Raw genomic sequence first — 21,818 nt, 5'->3', positions numbered from 1 at the left:
CAGACAGTCATTTGATTTGGGCTTTTGAAGTTGCCTTTTAGCTGTATAAGGAGGGCTGCATAGTTAGCGCTGTGGTTTATTGTAAAGGCAGATGCTAGAGGTTTACGCCAGAAACGCCCGGCGCTGTTGAAAACGCCCGGCGCTGTTGAAAACTAGTAAATCTTTAATAATTTTCGACTTCAACACTAAATATGTGAGGTTTCTCACTAGTAAACTTAAAAGAGAGGATTTTTGGCCACAAGCTGTTGAACACAGATGATTAGATCTGCTGCATGCCTCTCTGTAAACAGCAATTACACAGAACCTACGGATATCGCACAGTGCCGGCATAGCCTCGGAGGTAGCCTGCTTAGGCTAGCTTAAAGCAAATTTCATGAGAAGCGTACAATCTGTTGTCCACAGAGCTTCAATGAAACCTAATTCAAATAAAGTGTCTATGGAAATGTACGAATGAAAAGTAAGATTATCGCCTCAACATTTGAAACCCAACAGAGTTGTATGAATTAAAGAGCGAAGTTGAGTTCGGGCTTCGTGATATTCTTGGTGCCACTTAGAAGTGCTTTCGGAGGACGCTTGCGATTTGAATATTAGATATGGGATGATCGAAAAGGAAAAAAAAAACTCCTCTGGATATGGCGAAGTCTGGTAGTGAAAAGCGACTGCGGAAATTTCTTATCCTGATTGATGTGGCAGGTAGCGACCGGCTAATTAATGGTCAATAAAAAAGGCATTTGCGATAAAACTAGCTGGCTGGCAGGAGTGAAGGCACAGCGGATACATACCCTGCTCAAAAACAGTTCTATGACGCAATTACCTAATAGAGGCTTTATCACAGAATATCAAACAGTTTGTATGATATATCGCATAATTTCTATGACAGTCTATGACATCTCAATAATGACTGTATGATTTTGCAGAAATGTATAACATTTTTATCATAAATTTCTATTCGTTTGACAATTCTATGATATTTGTATGGCAAACTGTATAAGTTTACTACATCATAGAACTCTTTTCAGCCGGGTAGCTGTAGGCACAATGCAGCCGAAACGGTTTTTTACGACGCTGGCGGTGCTGGTTCATTAATGCGTAAACATTGTATGGCTATGTCTGCGGATTCGTGTCATCATCAGCTTGTTCGCACGATTACGTCCGAACTGCCATTCATGATCTGAGAGAACCTGCCATATGCGCTCCACCCCATTCTTATTCTTCTAGTTATTTCCCTCTCATGATTCGGATCAGCCTTCACTACCAGGCCCGGGTACTTGTATTCTCTTACTACTGCTAGCACCTCTCTACCAACTGCGAAATGCTGTTCCCTTGGTAGACTGTAGAACATGAATTTCGTTTTCTGCATGTTAAATTTCGCCCCACAATTCTACACTGCCTGTATTACTCATTGATCATGTTTTGAAGTTCATGTCCTCAGTGACTTAGCAAGGCAATGTCATCAGCGGATTGCAAAGGTCATAAATGAGCAAGCCCATTAAATATTACGAAAAGAGTTATTCAGGACCCCTCCAGTCCATGGGTGGCTGCTGTGATTCTAGCAAAAAAGAGAGATGGGACATGTGATTAGGCGTGTATTTCCGCCGCCTCAATGCAGCCCCTTAGAAAAACGTCCATCCCCTTCCCTGCATCGATGACGCCATCGACCGCTTTATCTCCGCCTCGTTCTTTTCATCTCACGGTCTTGGGTTGAGCTACAGGCAGATACCGATGCACCCTGTGGACAAGGAAAAGACAGCCTTCATGACAGCGGATGGTTTGTTTCAAATCAACACTATGCCATTCGGTCTGTGTAATGTGCCCGTAATGTTTGAAAGATTGATGGATGCGTTACTACCGGGCTTCAAAAGGCAAAAATATCCATAAATACAGTCCCGATCTTCGGGCTAAAAATGCTGCCTCTGAGAAGATATTGCTCAAGAACCGTGAGCTTACCGGTGAAGCTCTCGCCCATTGTTACCACCTCGCGCACTTACGCGTGCGTTCCCAGACACCCTCAGAGTGTGTGGGGGTAGCGGTCTCGGACACAAAGGAGCCGCCCTCGACTCAGCGTGGCAAGCTCAGCCAGAGACCAGCTGCACAGTGACAAAAGGGTTGGTTGTTTTGTTCCCAGCATTCTCGGGCCGCAAGCCACCGAACTGGTCGGAGGCTGAGGCTCACAAACAAAAAAAAAGTTTATACATTAAAGAGACCATACAGGGGATTTCACAATAACTCTTGCGAGCACATACGAATTGAGTGACAGTACAATGGAACGCGTGCAAAGTAACATTCGAGAGAGATTACAATACAAATGAATTATAGCACCTAGAGTGCACTAACGCAAGGGAGAGATAAACAAACAAAGCGCAATTTTATCAGCGGTGACTGCCACAGTCCCAAGACCAGAGGTTCAGAATGGAGCTGTCCTACAGGTTCACGCGCATTGCCTAGTTGGTTCGTGGCTGGGCGAGTGGTGCTTACCCGGGATTAGAGCGGGGACGCATCTCTGAAGCTTGAACGGCAGATGGGGCACACAGACAGCGGTCAACGTCCTTCATTTATAGCAGCGCTCTTCGTCTATTCGTTCTTCGCGCCAAGGCAGGCGCACACCTACACACGGTATCAGCTGTGCAATTTCCTTCTCCCTCTTCGCCGGCCGCGCGTCCCCGTTGTTCACGTACAGAGACTGCCTTGATCATTCCTGAGTTGCGCGAGAATGGAAGGGGGCATCACTTTGCACGCTCAATGCTATGCACTTTTCGTCATAACTAAGTAGAAATTATTTGTGCTCTCGATCAAACGGCGCGCTGACGTCATTCACTTCACGGCGCACGGGCGAGTGAGGTGGAGGGGGAAGCAACACACACAAGGCTAGGCGCTCCGCGGGGTTTCTTTCTCCCCCTTCTAACGGTGCGCGCTGACGAGGTTCCTTCTACGCGGCGTCGTTTTTACGAATATGTGCCGAACTGATCATTTCAATAAAGTATTTGTCGACAGCATCACCGCAGATCACTGCCTGCCTTTTACACCACCTGCAAGGGATAGGCCTATAAACAGTTTATTTTGTCACCCTGTAAGCGAGGAAGAAATGTCAAGAACATTCATGCAACTGAAACATAACAAAGCCCTTGATATCGACAATTTGCAAGTAAAGACTGTAGTTTTACAGTCCGTTGTTCTTGTTTTCAGCAGCTTTTTAACTTGGTCATCGAGTATGGCAAATTTGCTAATCCTGTGAAAAAATCAAAAGCAGCTTTTATACACAAAGGTGGCGTGAGAAATTAAGCTTATAATTACAGGCCAATATCCGTTACAGCAATATTCTCAAAGTGTGTGGAAAGAAATACTGTCATGAGATGAATTACATTTTTTGACGAGGTGAGGCTTGTTCCGATGCGCTATTTGGGTTTAAAAAGGGACGCTCGACAGAGAATGCTTCGCTGAGTCTTAAAGAAAAGCTCTTAGAAAAATTGAAAATGAGCTGCTTACTCTGGCTATGTTTATCGATCGTTCTCAAGCTTTTGATTAACTCAGTCATGATATTCTTTCACGTAAGCTATTGCTCCATACAATTCGAAGAAGTCCTTCAAATCTCATACGATCATATGTAAGCGATAGAAGCCAGCTCGTACACAATGATGACAGTCTTCTATTCTACCCATTTTTACCGGAGTGCCACAAACCAGTAATTTACGGCCATTTTTTTATTATACATTTTTAATGATATCGTGATACGTGATTGGGGCTAAGTTCGCTTTTTATTCCGATCTCAGCAGCATTCTCTTATCTGGGCCAGATGAAAATAGTCTTGCAACACTGTGTAATGACGTGCTTAATTGAGTGGTATTCTGCTCAAGAAGCAACAGATTGAAGATTAAACCGAAAGGAAAAAAAAAAAGGAAAGTAATTATTTTTCGGCCGAGAAATAAACATTTAAACATGACGACCGCTCTTCACTGCGATGGCGAAGAAACTTCAGTTGTAATAGAACATATGATTCTAGTGGAAACGTTTTCCGATACATTAACACTGTATGCACAAACCACCAGCGTCTGCCTATGTAAAATAACCTGGGCCTTATAGCGCTGCCGCTCAATCCTTCGAGTGCATACCCGAGTATACCAGGTACTGTTCTTCTCAAATATTAGCTATTGCAATTTTGGGTGGCTAACAATAACCTATGGCAACATTAAGAAGAATCGCTTTTTGCAAAAAAAAAATAGATTGTGCGCATTATACCTAATATTGACTACTTTTCTTATACAGAACAATTTTCTCAGTACAACATAGTCCTGATAGAAAACACGTACGACTTTTTATGTTGTGCTCAATTCATTTATTGTCACCCGCTTTCAAACAGTTTATTCTGCCGATCGCATCGTCACAATATAACCTCGCGAGTATGTTTTTGCAGGCTAGTTGGTGCCTAAGCATTGTGGGTCCTTTGTGTCGTGTCTTTTGCGCAAAAAAACCCACAATGCAAAATATAACCTCCATGTTGCCTGTATACACAGCAGTGATCGGTGGCTCAATACGTGATTTCGCATTGATTACAAACTGGAGTCTCTGAAACGTAACCCTCCCTTAATACTCAATGAAAATGAGCAATTTACCAGCCCTAACCTTAACCAGTTCCAGCAGTATTTTTGTCCCTTCAGCATTTAGTGAATGTTACTTATATCCTATTACCCAGATTTCCTTCGTTCTATATCTTATCTCCAGGTTCTACTCCTCACGTGCATAAATCTTCTTGTTGCAACGAATTTTAACTCGTTACCTTGTTCCACGTTCTTGTTCCAAAAATTTTTCACTTGTTTCCAGAACCCCGGAATTTAAAAGGACGTTCGCCGTTTCTTGCGGCTGTGCTCATATTTCCGTCGCTTTGTCCCTCGCTCTTCTGTCGTCGTCCACCCGCTCACGTGCCTACCGCCGAAAGGCGCTGCCTATGACTGGAGATCAGTGTCGGATCTCGCCATTACGCCGACTAAATTGCCTGCTAACGTTGCACCGCATTCTCCGCCGCTTCAACCCGTCTGCTCCAACCGAGGTCCATACTGACGAGGTCCATATTTTTACGCTTGTGAGTGGCAACAGTGTATCCGGGTTTTGACAAGGTGTCTTTGCGCATGTCTGTGTAAATGTATAAATTGACTGCGCACGTATGAATAAAATTCAGTTGTAAGTTCAGCGCCGTCAGTCTGTTTCCCTTGTCCGCTGTCCGTGTTCGTAAGCGCTGGTTTTTTCTACAATGGATCACCACCAACTCGCCCAATCCTCAGTTCTTCTGCATACTGACGCAACTGGTGTTGCCATCAGTGCGGTGCTGGCCCAGCGCTCCTAAGAGGGAGAACATGTGGCTTACGCTAGTTGGTCTTTAAGGAAGGCAGAACAAAACTACACCAATACCGAGCAAGAATGCCATTCAGTAAATTTTTGCCCTGCAGCACAGTTTCGCTGTTACCTATACGGACGGCCATTCAAAGGCATAACGGACCACGATGACTATGAAACACGAACTGATGGGCAAGTTGGTTTTGCATGGTGAGATTGAAACAGCGCAAGGCCGAAGGCCAAAGAAGAGAACGGAAGAAAGAAGGAAACGGACAACACAGCGCTGTACTAACAACTGACGTGTATTTGGCACGCTGCGCGTATAAATGCATTTGGGCACCAAAATAGAAAACAACGCATAGAGCTCGTTCATGCACCCGGATTCCTAGTAACCTTAGCATAAAGCGTAAAGAGTCTCGTGACCTTAGCATGCACTGCCGTGAGTGCGATTGCTGCCCACAGTTTAATTTTTGCCGAGTTGTTGCTAGGAATAGAGACCAGCTGTGCCGTGAAATATTCGATGCTTCGAATATCAAGAAGTATGGTGATACATGTGTAAGTGCTGCATTAATACCTTTATCACAGAAAGAACTTCGCTCCCTGAATTGCACATCTCAGCTTGTGTTGGCTTGCAGGGATCCGGGTGCATGAACGAGCTCTATGCGTTGTTTTCTATTTTGGTGTCTAAATGTATTTATACGCGCAGCGTGCAATGTCAGTTGTTAGTTCAGTGCTGTGTTGTCAGTTTCCTTTTTTCTTCCGCTCTTTTCTTTAGCCTCTGGCCTTGCGCTGTTTTAGTCTTACCACGATGACATACGTTCGCTGCTCAGTCTTCGTGATCGTCGAGTCGCCTTGCTCGCTGTGCCTCCCGGCAAACGAGAATACGACTACGCCACCCCGTATAAGTCTGCTCGACGACACGCCGACGTCGACTGCCACTTCCGGTTGCCGCTTGCTATGACCCAATGTGATGCTGTTGATTTCGATCATTACAACTTTTGCATATCCCCAGAGTTTCCGACTCTCGCATCTTCCGAGTAGCACAAGGACCGTTGCAACGAGCAATACACTGAGGCTGCGCAGGACTCTAGCGTGCCAGGACTTATTGTCTACGTGATGGTCTGCTATACAAGAAGCCCTATACTCGGCCACCAGTGTGTGCTTTCTTCTTGTTCTCCCAGAGATTCTCCGCTCTTCCATTTTGCGCATTATGCAAGATGACCCAACTGCTGGACATATGGGATATTCGTGGACACTCCATAGTAGACAGGAGCGCCTCTATTGAACGTGGATGAGCGCAATGATGAAGATGCAGCCAATTATGTCCAGTGCCAGAGTCACAAACCTCCCACTGGAGCTGCTCCTGGTATACTTCACCCTGTCGCGCCGACAAAAACACCTTGTGAGAAAGTCGGAATCGACCTGTTGGGACCTTCTCCCAATTCCGCGATGGGAACCACTGCTTCATTGTCTGCGTGGATTAGCTCACTCTTTACTCTTAGACCCCCACAATTTTCGTGAAGAATTCTATCATATTGCTACCGGGACCTCCAAGAGTGGTGTAACTTACTGAGGCCGCCAGTTCACTCCCGACGTCGTCGAGGTACTCCTCCGTTTATGAGCACCTTGCTTCTGCCATTGGGCCGCTTAACATCCTCAAACAAACTAGTTACCGAAGCGCACCAACAGAACACTCACCAATATGCTTTCAATGTACGTTGCTTCACATCGCAAGAACAGGGACTCTGTGTTACCTTCCTTCACATATGCTTTCAGCACTGCCATACATAAAAGAACAGACAGCAGTCCAATCTTTCTCCTTTATGCGCGTTCCCCTCGCCAGACTTTCAACACCATCCTCTCTTTCTTCACCGATGACGTCCTATCATAGCGCAGACTCTGTTTGTCTAAAAAGGCTCGTTGGTGGTTCGCCTGAGGAATCTAGCATCCCAAGACCGCCCAAAAGCTCGCTACGACGGCCACCATCGCCATTTTACCTACCTGCCTAGTGAATTCGACTGCCTTGGCGAGCGATAAGAAAACGCTGATTTTACCAGAGAGTGCTGGCACACTACACTGCTCCTTATCTCATCGTGGGACAACTCAGTGACCTGAATTACTGCACTGCGCATCTTACAGGCGTTGGTCGCCGTTCCACAACAACTTAAGCCACGCGCGTTGCCCGGCTTAAGCCCTGCATTTTTGTCACTGTGCCTGACTCACCCAGAGGGATTCGCCTGCGGAGGCAGAAAGTGTTACAGACGGGACGACTCCGGGAGCTGGGACGAAGACTACGAAATAGCAGAGCATATTGGTTGTAATGGGCTAGTGCTTTCCAGCTAGTGGCTACCTGTCTCTGTGCGCCTGTCTCTCTAACTGCAATGTTTCGGACATTAGAATACATCCCGCTTCTCATTAACAGCTGTGCGGTGGCGAGGAAGCAGCAGAAAAAAAAAGATTCTGCATACATTACACACTTTAAGAAGACAGACATCAATCTCGATAGTCAACATACAAAGGTGACATGTTTCCGTTACAGTTTGTAGCGTTTAGAGAAAGGAAGAGTGCAGGGTGGGTATGGGAACAAAAGTGGACTAACAAAATCCTAGCCAGCGAGGAGATTGAATGGCCTTTAGGTGGGCCTGGTACGCGAAGGCAAGGTAACCGATGGTCGTCAGGAGCAACGCACATGATTTCCAGAGAAGGCCAGCGCAGCAATAGATTGTAGACAGTCTGGTGGGAAGTTGAAATTAAGAAGCTTGAAGGGATAAGTTGCGCGTGGCTGGCAGAAGACATGGTCAGCTGACGGGATATAGAACAAGCCTCCTTACACTGGAGAGAGTGGAGATGATAAATTGAAGGAGGGCATCAGGAGGGCAGCGATTGCACCTCCGTACACCGATTATGCGCAGCTGCACTCTAGTCACTTTAACAACTCCGAGAAAAAGAATCCCAGAAAGAAGAACAATATAGAAAATAGCACGAGATAGAATTCTTGTGCGCTTTGCAGTATCTGCTTCACATCACAACTATTTTTCGCCTCACGTTCGCCAACCCTTTCAAACGGTGTCCCTAAAGATATTCGGCAAAGTGAGATAAATACGTGTAAATAGTCGGGGAAATTTAGACAACACTTGTATTCCTTTGTAGCCAGAGTTGTGGCACAACATACCAGCATATTACTCGTGCGACATTGTGCTCATCTTCACCTGGGGCTTTCTGAAATGTTTGCCAGCGGCTCAAGCTCAGCGGGAAATTTAGTGCAGCTTACCATGTCGCTAGTCTCACAGCTCTCTCCGCTGGCTCTTCAAAAGGGCGGGAGTAGCTATAGGTCACGCGCACAGGGCACTTGTTTGCACTTTTTTCCTTCCAGCCACTTGTGGCTCCTTTCAAACTAACTTGCGAGGAAGTAGTAAGTGTGCGCTGTGCTTCAGTATCCCTGGAAAGCTATAATTCTACTAAACCAGGGGTTCTCAAACTGGGTTCCGAGGAACACAGGGGTTCCGCGGGCTGTCTTCTTGTGTTCCGCGAGAACCCTCACCGGCCCTGACCCGGCGGCTGATATGAGACTGGCTCTGAGTGCTACTGAGCCACGCTTTGACTTGCTCTTAAAAGGGAAGCAGTGCACCCATCACACATCACATTAGTATGTGTATTAATCTGTGCAATAAACATTTAACCTCTGCAACTTTCCCTTTGCGAAAATGCACTCGACAACATTGCTGGTAAGTGAAAGCGGGGGGGGGGGGGGGTCCCTGGAACTTATTGAAGGCTTTTGGGGTTCCTCCAAGCAAAAAAGTTTGAGAACCCCTGTACTAAGCCAAGCTTGAGCTGTGTTTTATTACTGCCTGCGTTGCGCTGCCACCGTAAGTAGAGTGGCGCAACTAATGGCTAAGGCGTGCCACTTGCGTCATGCCGTAGCCCTGCTAGGAGAGAGCACCGACGAAAGGGCGCATAATCACGCATTGAGTGCTACTAAAACGCTTACTGCGGCACCAGAAATGCAAAAGGAGACAAACGAGCAATAAAGGGAAACGAATAAAAAATATAAGATAAATGAGAATTGACAAGGCTACACTTCTTGAGATAAATATTATTCAACTATTAAACTCTTTCCTTCCATACCATCCATTTATTCTGCAGTAATGCTACAGGAGCCGTATTGACACTTATGACAAATTTCTTTGCAATGCAGAACGCTCACAAATTAGGCTGCATTAAACATTACCTTCTCATTACAACAGCGATTTTTCTGAAACTGTAGGCGGAGGGGGATCGCAAGCCATTTGATCAAGGGAGTATGGGTATTTCTGAGCCAGCTTCCATGTATGCTCAGAGCGCATTTAGACGACATAGTCCTTTTGTGCCTTCAGCCTCTCACTTATGCATAAGGAGCCGCAGGTCTTCTTTAGCTTTTCAGGAGGACACAGGGGCGCAATAAAAGACACGGACATAGAAGTAGACAGGGACGAGCGCTTACTATCAACAGGCTTTATTTGACGTAGCCTGTTGATAGTAAGCGCTCGTCCCTGTCTACTTCTATGTCCGTGTCTTTTACTGCGCCCCTGTGTCCTCCTGAAAAGTTATGAACCAACACGCCCAAATACAAGTACTTCTACTTTATCTGTTCGCATGTCCCTCATGCTCGCTGATCATCTCGGACGCAAAAAATATATTTCGGAGCTGCGACAACATTTGAACGCTTCTTGAAACTCGGCTGTGATTGGGAGAGAATGCCATCGACGCCGCCATGCACATCATGCCAGTGACTCAGATACCCAGTGGTTACCCCTTCACTTTCAGTAGCGGCCTGCCATGAAATAATATTCGTTTACTGTAGCAATATCTGCTCCCGCTATGTTATGAATCGGAATAACTGAACTGCCGTCGATAGAATTTGTTCGGTGAGAATAGCAAGGAAGTTACTCGTACAGTGAAGGTGCTACTTCCAGAAAAGGCTGCTGAGCCATGAGTGGAAGGGTTGAATGGCACTTAGAAAAGCTCTGCCATGGCATTTACGAAATTGTTTCCGTGCAAAATTTGTGTGAACTGCCCCAGAAAAGAAGCGACATGTGAGTGAACAAGAGCAAGTTACTGGACGACGCAATGGAAACCTTTTATGAAATGTTGAGCACAAACGTGAGAACAGTAAGCGCGACTGGTAAATGCGAATTTTAAGATTTTCCTCTGAGAAGCTACGCGTTTACTTCCACACTTATTACTGATTTCTATTTCTTCCTTGAGATGGGTATCTGTCCCGCCTGAGACCATCGTGGCTCCCTGTTTAAGAGAGAGATTAAGGCAATTTATTTATTCGATAAAATTGTGGCCTGCGATTCATGAACTGCTCTCTATTCCTTTGTAGCTAAGTACTGGAATCAAGCACACACTACAGTTTAAAGCGGAAATGTATTTTTGGCCACCAGTTCACGGTTTTTCGGTTCATAGTAAAGCGTCTCGATTTCAGTCGGGGCCCTGCTGTGGCTGGTTACACTTACATAGTTTTTACACGAAGGGTACCAAATCATCATGACTGGAGCTCGACAAGTTTCAACGAAGAATGTCATCTAATTTATCTTTATCTGGGAAGTGCTGTGTCAATCTGCTAAACGTTACTGAATAATGCTGACCGCTATTGAGGTCGTCACGGTTAGTGTTATGTCGTATATCGAAGGAATAGTCGTGTATTTTCTCGTGCATGTGCTGAAGGCTCAACCGCCATGTGTCCGCACTGTTAAAAATGTGGCCTAAGAGGCGAGCGGTGACAAGAGTCGCTGGGACAGGCGCACGACAGGTGATCTTTGTGCGTTGGTTATTTTCACCCGTGACGGCGTTTCACAAGGAGTGTAGAAGAAAAAATAAAGAGACAAAATAAGTAACCAATGTTACCCAAAAGCGCACTTATTTGCTAGTGTTTATTGCCTGCGGCTTGCTGCTGCTAAAGTGGAACACACAATAGTTTTCGCGCATGTGAAACGTTAACGTCTCCGCTCTTGAGACGCGATAAACGCAAATAGATTTTCACTTCACATTGAGTCTATGCACAGTGCATTGCCTAAAGGTTTAATTTCTGGTAAGGTGTCCCGGAAACGCATTTCTTCAGAAAAAAGCTTCAAGGATTCGAAATAATTCTCAAATTGTTTCTTTCGTATGTAAAACTCTCTCCATGTTATGAACAGAGAAGGGTTAGAATATCATATGCAGGTATGCCTTGGAAACAACACGTCTGCGCTGATTGAAGTATTGAAGGCATTTTCGTTCACACGCAGAAATAATTTCGTTTTCATGCTACAGCATTCAGCATGCAACTGCAGCGCTTCGAGCGACCGCTCCATCCCAAGTGTGGAGGCGCTCTCGGAAAAGACCGTGGACAATCTGGCGTCAAGGCTCGCCAGAATGGACTCAGCGTGCAAAAAATACATCGAAACGCTCCGTTTACGTCATACTCGAGGCCGCCAAGAGGTCTCAAAGGAACCTAATTGCACGTGGAGAACGTGTTCTCTCTATGTGGTGAAGCCACATCATTTCGCGTTTTGTTCGGTGCCGAAGGCAGCAACATCCAGTCTCAAGTCACTCGTTTTGAAAGCCGACAAGGGCTTGAGTTGGAATCAAACAGCGGACAGCATTTTCATGGAATTCCGGAGAAAACATCGCGCCGTCCTTCCCGGGGCCTACTGGAGAGACAAGCTTGGGTCCAATTACACCAAGGTGATCATCGTACGGCATCCGTTCGAAAGACTGGTCTCGGCATATTTGAATAAAGTCAGGACTACCAATCCTTCCGTGCGGGGAGCCATGCAGATGTACAAAGCAGGATTCGTAGGCAGCGGACCAAACGGAACATTCACGTTCGCAGAGTTTGTAGAGAAGATATTGAACAAGCCCGTGACTTCCTGGGACCCTCACTGGACACCCTACACGTCCCGATGCCAGCCCTGCACCACGAGGTAACTCCTTCCTTGCTTGCGTTGGAACAATATGCTAGCGTAGCGTTTACATGGCAATTAGCACTGTTAGAAACCAGCGTCTAATGAAAAGATATTTCTTTTTATCTTCACTTTTCAAGTAAAATTCTGGAGCGGGTTTTAGAACTATGGTTACTTTAAGCACAATACATAAAGTCTATTTGCATGAGGGAGATTGGTTTCTAGGATGACAGAGAAATTGAAAGGTTCATGGATAATCAACCTGTCTTATATTCGGGTTTCAAATTTTACTTTCCGTGGTGCCCCAGTGATCATCGCTTTCCGCTACTACGCCGGAGTTCCCGGTTGCGATCCCGACCGCGGCAGCCGCGTTTCGATGCAGGTGAAACACAAAAGGCGCCGGTGTGCTGAGCGATGCCAGAGAAGTTAGAGATCACCAGGTGGTCGAAATTATTCCCAAGCCCTCCGTTACGGTACTACTTTCTTCTGTTGTTCTTTCATAGGATTTTTATCGCTTCCTTTACGGCGCGGCCCAGCTGTCCGCAGAGGTGTGAGACATGCTGCGCCATTTATTTTCCTCAGAAACTAGTTATTGTTGGCATTAATTATATTATACTTAATTACCACGACTGTTTAGTGTCTTCAGTGTTTATTTCCTTCCACTGAAATGGTCACAGATGTATGCGTAAAGAAATACAGTAGGCACGGTCTGTTTTATACATCCAGTTCTTTCTTTCACTGGTCTTATTTTAATTTAAGTTCTTTAAATTTGTTTTATTGCTCGCCTCTTTTTACTTTTAGAAACTGTCTAAACCTTCGTTATGATTATGTTGATTTTACCAAATATACTGTACATACCATGGGTGACTTTAAATTCCCAGCGTTAGCCTGGTTGACTAGTGTCCGCGTTCCAATAAGCTGTGAGGTTCGGGTAAAATGTAACCACCTGCTTTGCGCAGCTCCAACTAAAAAAATTGCCTTCCCCATTCAAAAAGAAGCCTGCTGGATTGGTTTTTGACAAACTTCATCAATTCCACTATCTCGGAACCTCTACCAGTGCTGGCGCCGATCTATGTTGGCACCGCCCATGTGAGGATGTTGTTGAATCTTCAAATGTACTTAACCTGACTACGTTAATGGAGAATTAAAGGGGAGTACGGCAATGGGAACTACGTCAGTGGGGACTACTTAGGACGGCGTAGATACTTGGAAAATGCTGATTGGGAAAAGGCAGTTTTTTTTTCAGAAATGTGGGCCCCTAGAGCTGCTCAAAAGATCACCCACAGAATTGCAACTGCAATGCGCTCATGCATTCCTAAAATGTGCTAAAAGGATCAAGGTATCCGCAATGGTTCTCTGCCTATTTGAGGAAAAGATGCGCAAAAAACTGCGTTGTCATCGATGGTATCGTCTGATATCACTTCTTGAGTGGTATACAAGATACAGTGCTGATCGATCGGGCGAAAAACGCCTTTACCTCGATGCGTAATAGGGGAAAAAGACCCTAAACAAGAAATAGTCATGCGTTTCCGAAAATGTTGGCAACCGTGAGGCCGTCTGTAATAAATTTGCCGATTATTTAGCTAAACTTTATGCCGAAGCTCCACTCGGCCCAGAAGTTACTCCTTCCTGAACGAAACGATTCTTTCCCTCGTATTGAGAGGGTTGATTTTAGAGAGGTAGAAGCAGCTGTACGCGCCCTACCAAACACAATATCTTGATGTGCTTACGATATTACGATGTTTGTATAGTAGGCTTCGTCGGAGTTCTTACTCCTGTTTTAGCCCACGTTTATAATTTATCCTTGCTCCGTCGAGAATTTCCATTCTGCCGGAAGCTATCGCTAGTTGTGCCAATACATAAAAAGGAAGCTTGACCGACGGGTGTTAAACTATAGGCCAATTTCTCTGTTGTTATCTCTGTCGAACGTGTTTCTCATACCTGTTGACGCTTCTTTTTGAAGAATAAGCCGAACAATGAGCAACACGGCTTTTTACTTGGCCGGCCTGTAGATACTAATCTGGTTTATTTTCTAAATTACCTTGCCTGAGTAGTTTCAATGAAGAAAGAGGTCCACGCCTTATAGTTTGATTTAGGAAAGCAATTTTCATAGTTAGCCATTCGTTGCTGCTAGAAAAATAGCGATTCTACGAGCTATCGCACATATCATCACGTTATCCTTTGAGCTGTGGTGTACTGCAGGAGTCAAAGCTGTCCCCGTTATTATTCGATATGTTTGTGAACGATGTTAAAGATTGTATCAAGCATTCTAAAATAATACAATTTCCTGGTGATTTAAAACATTTCAGACTGCCAATTCACTGCTTCACTGCAAAGTTCACCACAAAAAATATCACCTGCGTAAAAGAATGATGCAGGCGAAATCCTGTAACACTAATTTCTAACAGAATATGTCAATCTCTTTAACACGCCAAAACAACCAATTCTCTTTATTTACACCGCTCATACTGATACAATACAGCGTGGTAATATTGTTCGTGCCCTAGGAGTATATATTGATTTTCAAGTCAACGTTGAGGCCCACGTTAATTATTTAACCCGCTCGAGTGTTCGTACTTTAGGGGACCGTCGGACGCTTAACTAAGCAATTTAAATCCGAAGACTGTTTTCTCATTCTCTACAAGTCACTGATTCTCCAGAAATTGGAATTCTAAAGCGCTCTCTGGAACTCTGACATCTCTACAGTGCACAATGACCCAACGCGTCAAAAGGAGGTCGGTACGTATCCTATATGACCGATAAATGGGGCGACCATAGTATTTCTATTATGGTCGTTTGCTGTCTCAACTGATTCTTCTTCCACTGCATGTCAACAAGGCATGAACTCCATGATTGTTCATTCGTACAGAAGTACTTGCAAGGATAAATAATTTTCCGTGAACAAACATCAGCACTTAAACCCATAGCGCCCAGGCAAAATGCAAGAACCCATCGTGTATTTTATGCTGAAAACCGCAGATGTCGCTCTCCCTCACTTTGCATTCAGTACATGCTTACTACGTATAGATTGTCGAAAAATGCAACGGTGGACAGTTTTATCTTTCACAGTTAAATATGGGTGATCTAGCGTCCTCGTGCTCATGGCACTTCCTATTTCGCCTACACATCGTGCATGATTGAATGCGCAGTGATGCACCACACCCCAGATAGGAATGATATTTGTGGCACAGAAAGTATGCAAAGAAATGAAGAATTAGTGGGGGAGAGGGGGGCGGAACACGTACCGCATGTGTGAGTATTTTATGTGCTCGAAGGAAGGAAACAAAACATTTCAGGGTGCTAACTGTGAAACCTATCGCGAAGTGGCATACACGTAGCAGTAGCTGTAGTATTGACCATTCGGAATCGGCGAGATGCTAAGAACCATAAGTACTCCTACGTAGACAGGAGATAACTGATAAAAGATCACTACTAACCTTAAGTACTGCTACGTAGACAGGAGATCACTGCTAAAAAATCACTACTACGTCGTGGCCACGCGCACATAGCTAGTGCGCCACACCCTAGGCAAAGTTCGCCATGTTGTTTGACTGCGAAGTTACGGAAATATGAACATTTCACTGCGTAGCGCAGCAACACCTTTCGGACCAGCGCAGTTCCAGCCGCAGCAGTTTTAAAAAGTCGCCAGCGGCGACGCTGTTCATCAGTCGCTTTGTGCAAGGTACGCGCATGGCGCCGAGGCGGAGCGCCCGTTCAGAGCAGTAGTGGCCAACTAGCGCTGATTATCTTCAATAGTAGCGGGTAACTACCTAATTGATTTTTTCACTACACGCACAGGCTTAAAAAATCGTGTATGCGTAACGAGACAGATTTTACCGCCCTAAACATTAACATAAAAGTAAATTTCAAGTTCTCTATCTTCCTTCCTCGCACCAGAGGTGACCCGCCAGAGACGGTTTGTAGAACTGAAGACTGAAGATTGATCATTGCACCAGGGGTGCCCCGCAAAAGATGGTCTCGCAATGAGTTCAGACGCAGGGATAAAAAAAAGGAATACTTGAAGTTTTATATACAAATATTTACAGCATATACAAGTTAAGGCACTAGAGACAAATTAAACAGCAAAGAGATACACAACAACAAAAAGGTGGAACTGACTAACACTAGGGGAGGCCCCTACTCGGCATAGGCGAAGATGCATAGCATCTCACCTTAGCTCAGAACCTCGCTTCCGGCTCCAGGGCCCGGTTTTAAAGCCCTAAAGGCCCGGCCCACACTTGGTAGCTTCCAATCATGTTACACTGCTCAAATGATTGGTTTACTGAGAGCATGGCCAGCCCTCCGTCTTCCGTAGGGCAAAACGCCCTTTCTATCGCAAAATAAAAGTAAAAACAAACACAAATACACATTCGTGCCAGCACGTGCGCGAATCGGTAACGCGGGGCGGGGGGACACCCGTAGTTCCCGGCGCGTTCGCGAGCAGCCGCGTTCAAAGAAAGGAGACGCTTCGCTTTGAGCGCCCCCAGCCGCGTTCCGATGACCCCGCGTACACTACCGATCCCTTACACGCCCTTCCCAAGATTCTACCAAGGGCTCAAATGCCACTTTTAGAATTACAACAAAGAAGGGATCGGCACGGGTCACAAAACCACCCTGTGGGTCACATCCCACCGCTACACCAGCACTGGCATCAACAAAACCAAAAGGAAAATGCACACGGGAACCAACACAACATTACGCAAAATGCTTAAGGGCACCAAGAAAACATAAGTAAAATGCACTCACACACAGTGCCATGCCTGTCGTGCGCCATAACACGGCGTCAAAGTTGGTGGGTTGCACCCAGTTCACCACCTCCAAGTACACACCCTCGTCCTGCTCGCGAAAGAGCGCACACACACACAGACACACGCAACTGGAGCGTTCAGTAGCACTGATATGGGGTCCGTTAGCGGTCACGTGAGCGTCCTTGGTCGCACCGAGCGTCCCTGTATGCGTTCGTGCCCCCACGTGTCTCAATCGACACGATTAACACCTAATGGTCGCTATGCTCATTAGGCTGGCGCCACAGCGGGGCGAGAGCTCAAAAGCTTGTGCCCTCCAGGATCAAAAATGTCCCGGTCCTTGATGGGTCCAAACACCTGACTACACGACGCACCTGAGGGCCCGCTCTCTCTGGCGCGCCGGTACTTAACCGCGTGCTGCGTAAGGAGCATAGCCCTTACCCCGTCTAACCATACCAATGCAGCCGGTCTCGCTACACTTGATTTGGCGACCTGCAGCACGGAACGTAACGTTCCACGAACCGACTTACAACATGAAAGCCGCGCACCTGCCAACTGGCACTTCGCCTCGCTTAGAGCCATTTGCCCCGTTCCTGCTCGGGCAAACACTGAAATTGCCGCTCCCTACTTTATAGGCGCTTACCAGCTTCACGGCATCATCTGAGGCTGTATGAGGTGCCTCGTAGTCTCTTGATCCGAATTTGCCTTGAGTCAAGTCATCTCTCATTTCCTTCTTCTCGAAGGTCCTGGTCGGACGCCCATCGGGTGCGTTAGACAATTGCGCTGCGCTCTGCCCGGTCGGCCCAGCAGGCCCACCTCCGCTCTCTGCCTCGGATGGAAGGTCCCTGCCATCACTAAGGCTACGGGGCACTTCACGCCCTATGCCCGACACAGTGTGCCGTTCCAGTAACGTTGCACTTTCTCCTGTCACAAGCTCACCGATCTTACATCTGTAGTCACTGGCCGCTTCATGCTGAACGAACGGCCCTTTTCCGCGGCTTCCTTGAGACCTCGATTTTGTAATTGTCAGAGTGACTACCAACAATCCTGAACTCGCGTCCGCGTCCCTGGTGTCATTTGGGGCAGATCTAACCTGTGCAGCTTGATCGTCGGAGTGCGCGTTCACCGCCTCTAATACCCCGACGCTGCGTTCCGTCACGATACTTTCTTCACCTGAGATTCCAGCGGCGTGGAAAGCTGGCTCTCTTTTTACTTCTTCCTGGCTGTTTTCTTGACCTGTGCTTGACAGGCATATGCCTTTGCCTTCCAGCACTGGCGGCTTGTCTGCTCGGGAATCGGAGCAGTTCTGCCTGGGTAGTTGACTAGATCTCCTCGACTCTTTGAGCTTAGCCAGCTCGAGCTCTAGTTGCTGGCGCCTTGCTTCTAACGCCTGTAAATCCGGAGGTTTTTCCTCGCATAGCGGCGCCTTTCCTCCATTCACTTTTGCAAGTCCAGCTTGAAAATAAGCTAAACGCGCCTTCGCCAGTTCTACTCGGTACCTCACATCAAGTGAGGGCCGGCTTGGATAACTCTCCATACCGCCTTCCGTACCCCTCAACTGTCCTACCGGCTCGAACACATGAACGCGAACAATGCGACGAAGGAAACTCACAGTTTTGATGCGTCGATCCGCATTGCCACCTCTTTGGTGTCGGAGTCCACCGCCACTTTCACCGGACGCTGCGATGAGCTGTCGCACGCCGCTGGTCCTGTGCACGTTGTTGTCACTTGCTGTGACCCGTCAGTGACCGTCAAGTTCTCGACCCGCTGCTTTTCTTGACCGGATGCAGTCCCGCGTCGCTGGACTACTGCCGTGGTCCTTGCATCCTTGCCGCCGTCTCTCCGCAGGTCCGTTCTCGAACGCTGACGTGTTGCCTTGTCGTCGCCTTTCTCCCTGCCTTCAGTCTTCCTCCTGCGCCGTCTTCCGATAGCCGCAGGATCCTGTCGACTGCGCCAGTAAAGTTCACAGGTTCGCTATCTTTCTGCCTCGCACCAGAGGTGCCCCGCCAGAGACCGTTTGTAGAACTGAAGACTGAAGCTTGATCTTCGCACCAGGGGTGCCCCGTCAGAGACGGTCTCGCTATGAGTTGAGACGCAGGGATAAAAAAAAGAATACTTGAAGTTTTATATACAAATATTTACAGCATATACAAGTTAAGGCACTAGAGACAAGTTAAACAGCAAAGAGATACACAACAACAAATAGGTGGAACTGGCTAACACTAGGGGAGGCCCCTACTCGACATAGCCGAAGATGCATAGCATCTCACCTTAGCTCAGAACCTCGCTTCCGACTCCAGGGCCCGGTTTTAAAGCCCTAAAGGCCCGGCCCACATTTGGTAGCTTCCAATGATGTTACACTGCTCACATGATTGTTTACTGAGAGCATGGCGAGCCCTCCAGCTTCCGTAGGGCAAAACGCCCTTTCCATTGCAAAATAAAAGTAAAAACAAACACAAATACACATTCGTGCCAGCACGTGCGCGAATCGGTAACACGGGGCGGGGGGACCCCCGTAGTTCCCGGCGCGTTCGCGAGCAGCCGCGTTCCAAGAAAGCAGACGCTTCGCTTTGAGCGCCCCCAGCCGCGTTCCGATAACCCCGCGTACACTACCGATCCCTTACAATAAACATTCATAGCTTTGAAAAAGGCTGCATATGACAAATGACACTCTATTTTGGTGTGCTCGAATAATTTTGAGTGCTCACTAAAAGTGCATAGTTTTGAAGTCATTAGGAAAGAGAACTGAAGAAGTAGGTTTTGTAAAGATTTTTAGTGGAGTGGATTTCAGAGGGGTACGACATTTATGGTCTAGTACTGCTTTCATAATTCACTTATCTATATTGGCGCGTGCTCATGGGAGCGCGCCGACGATGGAGACGAAGTGTGCGTGTTCCGGTGGAGAAAGACGAAGTGTGTGTGTGGTTCGGACAGCCATCTTGTGAGTTCTCTGCTGTGCGCTGAACTTCGCTGAAACTGTGATCTGTACCGGTCCTGTCTTCGTTACATTTTTGGTGGAGGTGCTGGGTACTTTCCAACATCTACGTGCCCCGAAGGCTCTCTATGAACACGGATTTGACTCCGATTAATCGCAGTACGAGCCGCCGCATCCAAGGTCAGTCACCAGAGTACGGTCCGTTATCCCCTAGGACCAGGGCTCCAGCCGCGACGCGCAGGACTGACGTGGCACCTATGGCTAGCAACGGAGACGCGGCAGCTATGGCTGACAACGGGAACTCAGCTGCTCATTTCCTGGACCTCCAGCCGCGAACGCCGCCGACCTTCCATGGCGAAGTGTTTGAGGACGCGGAGGACTGGCTTGACCAGTTCGAGCGCGTTGCCAGGTACAACGGCTGGGATGCGGAGCGGAAGCTGCACAATGTTTACTTCGCTCTTGACGACTCGGCGCGGACGTGGTACGAGAACCACGAGACAACGTTTCCTTCTTGGGAACGGTTCCGTAGCCAGTTGCTGGCGACCTACGTCAACACCGACCGTCGGGAACGAGCTAAGTCGGCGCTGCAGTCAAGGAACCAGCGACCCAACGAGAGCGTCGCAATGTATTATGAGGACATGACACGACTGTTCCGAAGGGCGGATCCAAACATGGCCGACGACAAGAAAGTGCGCCACCTGATGCGCGGGATAAAAGAAGAACTGTTTGCTGGGCTTGTGCGAAACCCGCCTAACACCACTTCGGAGTTTCTATCGGATCCCAATACCGTCGAAAAGACCCTCCAACAACGCGCCGGCTATTACAATCGCGCCGTGAACACCGTATCAACTGCCGACTTTGCGCCAGCCTCCAGCGACTCCGCTGACACCCTTCGGGAGCTGGTTCGATCTATCGTCAAAGAAGAGCTGCACAAAATGAGCCTCTCTGCCCAGTCGCAGCCCCAGTGTCCGTCGTTAGCACAAATTATCCGAGAGGAAGTGCAGCAGGTGGTCCCTGAACCTGTTGCCCCTGCTGCCCTCACATCGACACCCCGCGCCAGACGTACGCGTCGGTACTCCGACAGAACTGCGACCTCGCCCCTTGGAGCACAAGCCCATCTGCATCTGCTTTCCAGCCGCGGCCCCCGCCTGTCCCTGTGTTGCCCGAAGCCAGGCTGCGGAAGACGGACGTATGGCGGGCACCTGACCAGCGGCCCCTTTGCTACCACTGCTTTGAGGCTGGCCATATCTTGCGATGGTGCCCTTATCGTCGAGCTGGAATTCGCGGATTTCATCCGCGAGTCCCCTGTCCGCCCAATGGCGAACGGCCCCACGAAATTGAGGAGCACCTGTCAACGCGCCGGGATCACCCTCACACTGATTTCCCTCGCCCTGACTACCGCCCACCAACCTCTACCCGCTATCGTTCGCCGAGTCCCCGTCCTTCGACAAGCCGTTTCAGCCACTCACCATGTCCTCGCCGGGGAAACTAGACCCAGCGGCCTGCGGAGGTAAGGCCGCTGGCGAGCGAGCAGCCGAACATCCTCCATCGCGTTCCCGACCAGACGACGGCTATCAAACGAGGACACGTGATGATCACAAAGGATGTGCAGCTTCGGTCTTACCGGTCGATATCGACGATTTAGCAGTTACGGCATTGGTTGATACGGGAGCGGACTATTCGGTTATGAGCAACGAGCTAGCAAAAGAACTGAGGAAAGTATTAACCGCGTGGACTGGGCCTCAGATTCGCACAGCTGGAGGGCACCTAATTACCCCTGTTGGCCGGTGTACGGGGAGAGTTACAATCGACGGATTTGTTTACGTTTGTGACTTTGTTGTCCTACCTCACTGTTCGCGCGATGTCATTCTCGGCCTGGACTTTTTA

The 21,818-nt window shown here is 47.6% G+C and overlaps 1 pseudogene across 1 annotated transcript in view; it reads left to right on the top strand.

The window, feature by feature from the left end:
* LOC149326476 (carbohydrate sulfotransferase 10-like) overlaps positions 1-21,818 on the top strand; it is a 65,999-nt pseudogene that overhangs the window by 16,954 nt on the left and 27,227 nt on the right. The window contains exon 5 of the transcript XR_016286532.1: positions 11,620-12,272. The product of XR_016286532.1 is annotated as a carbohydrate sulfotransferase 10-like (transcript). The remainder of the gene's footprint in view (positions 1-11,619; positions 12,273-21,818) is intronic.

This window comes from Amblyomma mixtum, chromosome 10 (assembly GCF_055824585.1).
Source record: "Amblyomma mixtum isolate Tamu chromosome 10, ASM5582458v1, whole genome shotgun sequence".
In the NCBI taxonomy this organism is placed as follows: domain Eukaryota; kingdom Metazoa; phylum Arthropoda; class Arachnida; order Ixodida; family Ixodidae; genus Amblyomma; species Amblyomma mixtum.
This window is presented reverse-complemented; position numbering and strand designations above follow the sequence as displayed.